This window comes from Pteropus alecto, unplaced genomic scaffold, assembly GCF_000325575.1.
Source record: "Pteropus alecto unplaced genomic scaffold, ASM32557v1 scaffold71, whole genome shotgun sequence".
Classification (NCBI taxonomy): Eukaryota; Metazoa; Chordata; class Mammalia; order Chiroptera; family Pteropodidae; genus Pteropus; species Pteropus alecto.
The window spans coordinates 6,085,921-6,097,698 of NW_006433024.1; the positions used below are offsets into that span (position 1 = coordinate 6,085,921).

Genomic DNA, 11,778 nt, shown 5'->3' on the forward strand with positions numbered 1-11,778 from the left:
GCAGTATGAGAGATCATAAAGTATAAATATTAATGAGTACTTGGAGTGAGCTGTGCAATCTCTGGTATAAACTTGCATTTTAATGACATCTCCATATTGGTTAATCTCCAAGTGTTCTGCAGAAGAGCAAAATAAACTATAAAAAAGTATCCATGTTGAAGCCTCATGAGGCTGGGGGAGGGGGTCAATTTCTTTGACAGCTTACGTTTAAAAAGAGAAACTATGTGAAAAACTAATATCTGAAGAGTGTATGGCTCCCAAAGGGGAAAGGGAATTTGGGGAATTTTTTTTTTTTTTTTAGTTCAGCTGGCCCAAAAGAAAAAGAACTACTTTTGAGAATCCATATGGAAGTATAAGAAAAAGAAAAATATTGTACTTTGCAAAGAAATGAGATGGATTTCTAAGATTCAAATCATGATGTTGCACCTATCTCAGGTAGAGGATTCAAAGACAAATATATAATTGTCAGCATTAGGATTATATATGAATGAAAAACAAGAAGCATACTTATGATCGATATATTTAAAAAACAGGAATACAAAGGTACTGCAGAGTATACCTCACATTAATAGGCAATACTTTTAAAAGGGTTTCAGGCTCTGCTTAAAAATCTGTAATAGGAAACTGACCATATTCCAAAGAAGCCTCTTTTTTCGTCAGATTACAAATCTCCTTAATAAATCGCTTTGCATGCAGTAAGCATTCGATATTTTATTAATGGAACTAAAAGTTCTTCTAGATACTATGTATAGCACTTAAATGTATATCACTGGTCCTAGATCTGCTCTTGGGGGCAACACAAAACAAAACTACCCCTTCCTCCATATGTCAGTTCTTCATATTTGAGAAGGCTGTCCTCTAAATAAGGCTGTCAAAAACATATCACACATGCTGCCATGACAGGCATTAACAATCAGAACATTCTTTTCTATTGAGCCTGGACAGCTCCAGAATTCTTAACACTGCATTCCAGGTAGCTACCATCATGTAATTATTTTCTAAAGGAGACAAAACCAATTGCCACTCCAGCCTAAGTTTTCTTGTACTGAGCCACCCATTCCAAGTTCTCTCAAGCATTCCTCACATGCAGTGGTTTCAAATCCTGTCATCCCGGTTCCAGTGATCAATTGTCAATGACGTACCTAAAAGCAACCTATTTCAGGTCCTTGAATTGAAGATAATACTCTATAATGGTCTATTTAAAAAGTGGAAGAGACTTATTAGCTTCCACATTTGAGTATTGTGCTTCTCGTAGTACAGACCAAAAAAATACAGTAGCTATGTTCATCAGCCCTAGTCACACCACCTGCTCACATGGACCCTGAAGTTATTTAAAACATCTAGGTTTCTTTACCACAGTCTAGATCATCCACCCCTCAAACCTTGTACTGACTTCCTAGTCTCTCCTATATTTATACAATTGACTTTAACCTAATCACAGTATTTTTACATTTAAGTAAACGTAAATGATCCAGATTCTATCATTCGACAGAATGTCTGCTGGCTTTATGTTTCAATATGATAAGCATATCATTTGTGCTTTCAGATACATTATCAGCCAACATGTTAATGCTGGATGTGCTTTCTCCATGTTGCATAAGAGAGAACACCTTCAACAGTTTGGTCTAGGAATGTGGCCTGGGACTCTGCCAAGCATCTCTTCCAGGAGCATGAAGCAAATTTCTCAACCTTCAGATTCTACATGATGTAAAAGAAAGTTATCTGTGTTTAAAAACACTCCCTACAATTCAAGAAATAAATGAACATGTGAAAAGAGCGAAACTTATTTCAGTTTGGGCATAGTTTCAGTTTTCAAAGGCACATGAAGGCAGAAAGCAAGCATCAAAAAATGCAGCAAATGCTGATGGTAGCAGCTCCAAAAGCAAGACTGACTAGACTAAACCCCATGTGGCAAAAATTTTATTCAATGAGCTTCCTTCTCTCTTTCTCAATGAGCTTCCTTCTCTCTCTCTCCCCATCCCTCCCTCCTCCACTCCACCCCATCTTCCTCCATCCCTCTTTTTAGTAATTTTTTCCTGAATAGTGAAGTTTGCTGCACCTGATTACTTCTATGGCTGACACAAAGTACAGACAATACGATGACTTTCTTTGGTTATGTGGTTACAAGAAATTGGCACAAACTTAACATATACTGTTTTCCATTCCCTGAAGCGTAATAACACATCTTCAGTGGCATCCAAGAATTTGAAAATATTTAAACAAAAATCCACCACTAAGTTTATAATTGCTACTGTCTAAATCAACCTTAACATTTTATACATTCCAAATAATTTTATGAGCGAACCAAATTGTGCATAAAAAATTTTAGAACTAAGCCATCTAAAGAACATTTATAATAGCTACTAGAAAAAAGAAAGTATTATTACATGTATTTCCTTCTATTTCTGCCTTTTCACCAGCAAAACAGATAAAAATTTTTCCATAACTGTAGTTTCTTTATTGTCTACATTGTTAGTCAGGATCCGAAGCAACTATTAATCAATATTTGTCTAAGTGCCTCCTCTGCGACCAGAACCATTTTAGATGCTATTGTGAGAACATATAAAAATGAATTAAAAATGAATTAAATACAGATTTTGTCATCAAAGAATTGTAAGCTAATTTGTAATTATTGGTTCCTGGTTCTATTACAATTTTTTGGTGCTGGTGCAGTTGTAATCTTTATCTATTTTAAGATTGAGGTAATTCTTAAAATTTCTTTTTCCTTGTACTTTATTTTTCCTTACTGTTTTTGGTGTTAAAGTCTTGCTAAATATATGACCCTTTATTTATTCTTAAATATTCTCAAATCATTAAAGTTAAAATTAGATTGTAGTCAAATAAATTCTTAAGATCCCTCTACTCAATTTAGATGGTATTATTATTTGGTATTATTATTACATCTCAGAAAGAGCAATGAATTGCTTGTAGTAAGTGAATAAAATCAGAATCTTTGTTCTTAATGCTTCAGTACATATCCTTAAAAATAGTAAGTGTTAAAAAGGAGGCCAGCCTTTGTTCCTGGCAGGCTATTCTACATTTGGCTACTATATTAAAATGCTCAAAGGACTTAGTGTATGTGTGGAGTTGTGGATCTGCCAGTTTTAAAATCTCATCTACAATTCCAAATGCATACTATCACCCTTCCAACACCCCCCACCCCACACTCATCAAACTGAATAGGGTGGCAAGGAAATCTTAGTAACCGTAGCCTTGAAAAAAATGGCTCCTGTGGCAAATAAGGCATTTGGCTGGTAAAGCTGGTGATTTTGTTCTCTAGGTGGCACTATTCAACTTTTGATGAGTTGTTTATATTACATGAAGCTGTCCATTTACTTTCTTTATATTTCCATTATAAATATCGTAACTTTATACATAATAGTTTTAATTAAATAACAGGTTGCCTTCTAGTTTTATTTTAATGAGCCAATTTGAAGTTAAGTGATTTTTTATCATATAATTTTACATTTCCTAGGTATATTGTCTTAGAATTACGGAATTATCTTTTGCCTGCCCTCCTCCCTCTAAAAATGCAGAGGCATGTCAAAAACACAGAAGGTTGTCATAAAGTTTCAGTCAGACCAAAGGAACCAAGATGAAAGCACATTTAAGAGCTACTAGGTTCTGCGAGCTTTCAAAATCAGGACATTACTACCATGACAACCAATGAAAGTTCTTTCAAGTGAACCTTTGGGGAAAACTGTATAACATTCGTTACTCTCTGGACTCTTTAAAAATAAACTTATACTTTATTATGGCTGTCACTGAAGCCTGTAAATTTACTTTGCTTCTCCCCATGCTCTGATCCCATACATCTCCCCATGCTCTGATCCCATACATCGCCCCCCAATTCACCTAATGGAACCCATCCTCAAATTTTAGGCAATGTATAAATGAGACATGAGGGCAATCAGCCACTTCTTCACATGCAGTATATTTGGTCAAAGTTGTTTTACCAAGAGCATAAGTGTCCCAGAGTTTGTACTTGAATTTGAGTACTTGCATTTAAATGAAAGCTTCCATACTTATCTGACCAGACACTCATGCTTTCCTACACAAACAAGAATACCTTCCCGTTTCACTTAGAGAATACACCCTTCTACCATTCCCTCTCCCAAAAACATTTTTCAAAGTCAATATATTAGTGAGATCCATTGTTTCATATCTGTCATCAATAACGATTTCATATATTTAATAACTGGGTCCAGGACTTTTCTAAGGCTTTAGTACAAATATTCTGGAAAGCCAGAGATGCATTTCAGTGTAAAATTATTTAGGATTAAACAGTTCTCTCTTAAGTGGAATTTTAAGGGAACTTTGAGGACACATACGTCTAACCTTAAAAATACCAAAGCCTTCCTCTGTTTCCTAGGGTCAGACCCCACATACAAATGACATACGGATTTCATTTGCCAACATCGCTTATTGCTTAACAGTACTCCATACTAAACAGAGTAAATGGATGCAGACTGTAGTGGTAAGTTTGCTCATTCACTTCTGAAGGCCATCTGGGCATGTTATTCATCCTAATAAAGAAAATTTATCACAAAGCGACTTAATGTGATTCTTGTTCAAATGATTTCTTCCTCCACTGTAACAACAGCCAGCAATGAAAACTAGAATACCCCGGAATTCTCTCTTCCATTCCTCTTTAAAATGCAATTCACAGCTTGAGATCACAGAGCCTGCCAGCAGCTGAATGGCTGTACTAGATGGCTGAGAGTCCTTCAATTAAAGCAGCAATTTTGCAATTAGTGGAAACTGAGTGCTCCATAACAATCGTTTGAAAACAAGTTGAGACAAGTTAGCAATTACCTTATTAAAGAGATATAGTCACTTGCATTGAGCTAGGCTAGCCCCCTCACGCAAACTGAAAGTTTCCACACCAGGAAGATGCACGTAGAAATGATGTTTTAACCATTACAATAAATTCAGCATTATGGACATCTGAAATGGAAATGCCTTTCATTTTAAAAGATATCCAGAGTTTAGCTATCATACACTCTCCATGCTCTTCTGCTTGTATTCAGGAAGTCTAAAATTGTTCTTCTCTACTCTGACTCTAACTTCCTAAATCTTAAAATGTTAATGAACTAATTGTATATGACCTTTGCATTGTGTATATCTTCAGTATTCTTGAAGCTTAGTAGAAGATTAAGTCTATGATTGAGACCCGAAGCTGCTGGCTGTTACATGTCACAAGTTCATTACCTAGGCATAGGGGTGTGTGTGTGTGTCTGTATGTATGTCTGTGTGTAAGGGTGGGGGTGGGGGGGCTATTTACGAAGGATTTAAAGACAAATGTAAAAAAAAGAAAACAAGCTCTTCGCAGTACTATCAAGTAGGCGTGCTCGGCTCGCAGTGTGAGCCGAGCTACACACCAGAGCTGTTTCTATTTCACAGAAATGAGATTATCAATCATCTGCATTTTGACTATTGAAAAGCTGGGACTCTTAAAGATTCCAGGAAGAAGGGAATAACTTACATTCTAATGGTGCCCCGTTAAACAGGAATCCCAAGAACTTTGAGCCAGGATTTTAGAAAATTGCATTATTTACAGGTGTCCCCCACACTTTGTGAATGAAAATGAACCAGCAATATTCCAGCACCTTTCCGACCATCTTTGGCCATTATAAGATTTAGGCAATTAACTCACATAGTATAAATAAATGTTTTGAGATCATAGCATTTTAGGCAAATGATCACATTCTTGGTTCCTTTTGTTTGCAAGTAAGTTACACTTATTGAAAGGACATCCTAAAACAGATTTCCTAAGTGCTTTATTTTGTGGATACTCAAATGTTGACCTACTGTTCACCTTAAATATCACTTTAAAATAAACAAGATTTCCAGTTACTAATTCAGCTCTGAATGGGCTATGAAAGGCTCCAAAGGTATGTGAAAAATCACTGTTATTTTGCTTTAAAAAAAAAAAAAAAGAGATGTCTAAGTGTGTCTGCAATGTTCTAATGCTTCGAAAAATGAACGTAAGTCTTGTTAAAAAAAAAAAAAAGTGATGTCTAAGTGTGTCTGCAATGTTCTAATGCTTCGAAACATGTACGTAAGTCTTGTTTATCTGGAAATCATTTCTTTCTGCTTATATCATTTATAAATACGAAACATTTTGTAATAACTTAAAATAGCTCTACGTACATAACATTTCTCCTGTCGTAATACTTATTACTGGTCTATATTTACCAACATTTATCACATTTTGCAAAATAAAGCAGAAGAAAAAAGACAACGACTTTATTGCCCTGGAATTCCAGTAATGGTAACCAACGTGTTTTAAATTCCAGTAAAGGTTATGGTTATATTTCAACAAGTATCTCTTTCCTTTTTCTTACCTCTAGTGCTAGTCCAGAAGTTAACTTAGAAAAGAAAAATCTTAAGCAAAATATTTGCAAAATCAGGAAACAGGTGTTAGTAATTATTTTAAAGAAGTGCCATTCCCATGGCCAAAACTTTGTAGTGTAATTTCTATGTGAGATGTGATCTATTATGTGTAATAACTTGAAGGACTATGTGCCATACTCTCAGAAACCTCCAATCTAAAAATGATAATGTTGCCTGAGGGCTCCCATGTTTCGACCAATTAAATCTGTAATTATACCTCAATAGATAGTGTAAAAAATATATGTATATATAAATATGACTTTATAACCAAAACGACTTTTGACCTTACAACAAATTCATATAAAATATATTTTTGAATAAAAATAAGAGAGGAGGTATTTTCCAGGAAGTTGAGCCAATTTGAAGGTCTCATTTAAAAGCATTACACGTTTTATATACAGTTAAAAACAACACCCCCAATTATATATTGCTTTGTTTTAAAAGATAATTGTACTAGGATTATTAATAAACACTCGGAAATATGCTTTTCTTTGCTTCTGGCTAAAAACATTCCTGCGTTCTTGTCAGAAACTATTCACTGGTTACTGCTAACACTGAGGAGTAAGTAAGTGTAAGACTCCTGGAGGACCCTAAACTAAGATCTAGGAAGCCCTAACACACTACCAACAGTAGCTTATCAAAGCTCCACCAGCGAGGAAAACTTTTTGCATTGGAGCCAAAGAAGCGCGTCGTGTCAAAATTCATCTGGAGTCAGAAAGCGTCATTCAACAAGTCCCTCCTACCAGCTCCCAAAGGGATTCAGCAGAGCCATCCCTTACCACTTCCCCACCCCCAGCAGCTGCTCAGGGCAGCTTGGCCGGCAGAGGGCACCCTCTACCTTCCCTAGCACCGCTCTCCCTGCCCCCTGCTCCTCATCTCCCCCGCCCCGCCCGCTCCACCCCAACACACAAACACAGCATCCTCAAACTGTGACTTTAGTTTTCTCCGGTGGGGCTGCCCCCAGTCGGCAATCCCCCCTAACCCTCGGCTATTTTTTTTCCAGGCACAGCTCACTCACCCATTCCTTCTTTCCGGCTTTGCATTCCCAGAAACCCACCCAAGTCAATACATCCCCACACACATCCCACTCAGCTCCCCAAAGTCAAAACTTTTACTTCCCTGAAAGGTGCCCCAATGGAGGGGCGCGAGGCGGGGAGAGGTGTGGGTACAGCCAGCCTCGGAGTCCCGCAGCCCCTTTCAGGTCCGAGCTTCAGGGCTGTCTCAAGTTTTCCAAAATACATTGGAATTGAACCTATATCTTTGGTCTCGACTCCTGGGGAGCAGGTGACTGTGTGCCGCCTGAATGGAGCCCCAGGGACGGGGACGCGGGCTGAGGGAGCAAGGGCCCCCCAAATCTGCGCGGGGAGCGCTCAGTCTATGGGAAAGATCTTTATCCCAGCCCCAACACTGTCGCCTCAGTCAGGGCCACGACAACTGGAGCCCTAAATCTATCTCATGACCCGTTCTCTGCTGGGGGAGGCTTTCAGGGGATCCTCGGGGCGCCGTCTACGCTCCCAACGCGCAGTTCCACGTCTCTCCTTGACTTTCTCTCCTCCACATCAGGGCTTCCCGGGATCCCTCTCCCTCGGGAGTCCTGACTGCGCCTCTGGATTGTGGGATGGGAGGAGAAAGCTCCGCAGGAGCAACTTCATATCCCCCTTCTCCTGGAGAGGAGGAAAGAAGTTCTGGCCTCTTCCCACAACTTCGGGGACCCCCAGGGCCACTTCCTCCCCCAGACGGGCGGCTCCCACGCCAAGTCCCACGCCCGGTGCTCGCCTACCTCGGGGTCCACACAAAGCTCACGGGTCCCCGGTGGCGGAGTCACATCGTTGTCCCGCTCCTGGCCCCTTCGCCCAGCCCCGGACCCTGTAGCGAAGCCGCTCGCCGCCGGCCCCACAGCAGCGGTGGCAACTGCAATTCAAGTGTCTCATCAAAGCTTCAGGAAGAGGGGATGGGGGGCACGCCGGGCTGGTTGCTCTGCCCCGCCCGGGAGCCCGCGGCGCGACGGGGTGCGCGGGACAGCGGGCGGGTGCGCCCGGGCGCGGCGGTGGCAGCGACCGGGAGCTCCAGCCTGCGCCTGGAGCTCGGGTCAGACATTATTTAGCCCTTCGGTTGAGCTTCGATTGGTCAAACGGCACCGCCCCCCGCCCCCCCTCCCCCGGATCCCCCGCGCCACCGATACCCGTGCGGGGCGGCAGCTTAAAGGGAACGCCGCGCCTTTTCTGCGCCCCCGCTCAGCCCCCAGGACTCCCGGGGCTCCCCGGGCCCGCATGCCCCGCAAAGCCTGTCCCCGGGGCCCCACAACTTAGCCCAGCGAGCCCCGCGCCCGCCTGGGGCACCTCTGCAGGACGCACACGCAGCGCCCGCCGCTTCTAGGGGTGACCTAACCCCCGCCTCGGGGAACCCCGAGTCCTGTGCCCTCCGTGGAAACCCCGGCCTTGTGCGCTGGGGCGGCAGGGAGCGAGTGCGAATCCGGCTCCTCCGGTTCTTGCTCCCCTCGTTTGCAACTCCTTCCGCCCCATCCCAGCACCCAAGTTCTGTGGGAGAGGGCGTGTGTTTCTCGGGCCACAGACACACCTTCCCGCACCACGGAGCTTGCAAACGCGAACACACAATGAAATCGCATGGAGCAGGGGGGGCTATTGGTTTACTCCGCTGCCTTAAACACGCCAGCTTAACCAGAGTTCGTGCACTGACCTCTCCGGAGTTTGCCTAATAGGAATTCAATCAAGATAATAACCGCATTCTTTATTAATGAACACCCCCAGATAACGTTACACTAAGTTACTTGCTCCAGCCGGGAAGCCAAGGCAATGACAAACCTCACTAAAGCCACACGCTTTCTAGCCGACCAAATAGAGAAGAAAGGAAAAAAAAAAAAAAGGAAAGAGAAAGAAAGAGAAAGAAAAGAAACCCACCTTTTCAGTCACTACTTGTCAAAGTAAACATCAAGGCAGCTGCTCAGGGGAAGACTTCGGCCCCAAAACTCCCAGACTCTATTATTATTTTTTCACGTTCCCTTTGGTTAAAAAGAAGGGGGGTGGGGGCGAGTCTTTGGTGCCTGGTCTGTACTCCTTCTGTTCTGCAGCAAAGAAGTTAAATTATTGATAGTGGAAATTGCATGGCGGAGGCAATACTCGCACCCCCTGAGCGAGGAGCTCCATTTGATCTCGGCAGAGGCAGGGAGATTTCATGCTAGCTCGCGGGGGGAGCGGCAGCGCGAGCAGCCCTCTCGGCGGTGAATGGGAAAGTGGGTGGGAGTCCACGAGAGGGCTCCACGGTGCCTTGACGTGCGCTGTCATATGATACCTCCGCTGCCTCGAAATAGACACTCTAGTGCACGAATTACCAGAATCAAAATTCAGCGCATTTAAAATGATACATCTTTTATTAGAAGAGTTCCGTTCCAGGCATTGCACGGTCTTGCAGATGTTTTCACTTCCCTCCCTAGCAAACTTACACACATAAACCGACCCTTTTAATAATGAACCTGGCAGCAAAGATAAATAAAAAGCCTTCTGTTTTAACCGGGGGATGGGGGTTGGGGGGAGGACTGTTGGCTCAGTTAATCCTCCTCTCGCGGCCCCCACCCCCACCCCGCCCCAGCAGAAGAGCAAACAGCCTTTCCGGTTCATATTTGCCGGTAGCCAAGACCCTTGGAGAGAACTTAAGTGGCTAGAGTCCAGAGGACAATTTTCAATTTGCCATTGGACGAACGCTGTCGACCGTCTCACCTAGGTTCCTGCATTAAAGCTGTATTTTCTTCACATTAGTTCGACCGATTCGTACGCTCTAGGACAGACCTTAAATTTTAGAACAAGGAGCAAGACGGCAGTACTTAACTTGGAGTCATTGGACCTGCTTCAAGCATAAAAATCACCTGGGTGTCTGTTAAAATGCAGACTTCTCTCCCTGAAATGATGATTTAGTCAGGGTGGGGCCAGGGGCCAGGGATTGGCATTTAACAAGCACCTCCAGCAATTCGGATGCTGAAAATCTGAGGGCACGCTTTAAGAAACATTCTTTCCTGAGGGGTGCATAAATTGGTGTCAGAGGAATCTCCTATCCTCCTCAATTTTGGTAGGCAATTTTATGTGTATGTGCATTTTTCTGTAATCTCAAAGAGGTTTGACCTAATAATTGCTAAGACTCGTTGCTGTAAGAATTTCCCTAAACACTCTAACATTAATTTGAGGAAAGGGAAAGATTTATAAACAGTTTCCTTTCCTGGACCTTCTTGTGGTTATCAAGAATGTGCTGTTGAACTCAGTATATAATAATAACATTATATACTCAGCTCCGTTTACCTCTCAGTTTACAATTAACAAAGTGAATTCACTTCTACTAGCTGTTTTAGAGCTTCTAAAGACTAGTGACAGAAATTATTTTCATTTTATAATGAAGAACCCAAGGCTCAGTGCCACAAAATAATGTGCCCAAGTTCACACAGCTAAGTGCCAAAGAGATTTCAATGAACTCAGGAACTCCAGCTAGAAACACCCCTGTCTCCCTCACCCCAAAATAAGCCTAGCTATCTGTTCCTTGGAAGTGTTATCGGGATGTGTGATCATTCAGAGCATCTTTGCAAATTGTTGGACTGAATAGTCAAATTATTCAAATATATGCATATTCTTAGAGTGTCACACATTTAGCTTTGCACCTCTGTCAACTTGACAGAACACATGACCAATACAAACTACCCTACTGCACAGATGGTGAAGTTTATTGTGGAATATTTAATGTATGTGAAATACGCAGGCTAGCCAGAAGCAAAAGACAGAGGGCATGAAGCTGGACTTGGTCACCTCAAAGAACCTCTATATTGAGTCCCAGGAGTGTAGGCTGAATTCAGACACAGTTTCTTCTAATATTGCAAAGCAATAATAAATAAAATTAATAAATAAATAACTTTAAAAATAAATTAAACATTTTATAAATAAGAAAATACTTATACTACTTTATAAAGTACTGAAGAAGCCTTACTCAAACATAAAAAAAATAATTTTATGCTAACTTCAAACCAGTGCTTACTTTCCAACTTTAAATGCGCTTGAAAATGAGTTATTTCCCCAGGTTTTTTAGTTTGCTTGTAATTTACTTCCTTCCTGAAAAATACCTAGCAGGTGAATGTCAAGAACCTTAGAAATCTTCTCAATGCTCTTCACTTGGAAATGATGGCAAATCTACCGGCTAAATTCACATTACCAGGGCAGCATTTCTGCTGAAGGAAAAAGTGCTTTTATTTCTCAGACTCTGATAGTGTATGCGGCCAATCTTCTTATTTCTACTCTACCTTGACATTATACAAATAAATGTTTGTATCTTTACTTTCTAGTGTGTAGTGCAATTTTACTGAGGAAAAAAATAGAGGAGTCAGAAGTA

General features: G+C 41.5%; 1 protein-coding gene across 4 annotated transcripts in view; it reads right to left on the minus strand.

The window, feature by feature from the left end:
- The window catches only part of BDNF (brain derived neurotrophic factor), a 53,452-nt gene that overhangs the window by 24,543 nt on the left and 17,131 nt on the right, over positions 1-11,778 (minus strand). The window contains exon 1 of one of the 4 annotated variants that reach the window (XM_015586433.2): positions 9,315-9,652. The exons of 2 other annotated variants lie outside the window; for them this stretch is intronic. The gene's annotated coding sequence lies outside the window, so the exon portion shown is untranslated. Of the gene's footprint in view, positions 1-8,176; positions 8,500-9,314; positions 9,653-11,778 lie in introns of those variants that run through there. One more of the 4 variants, XM_006907989.2, reaches the window with a different exon arrangement.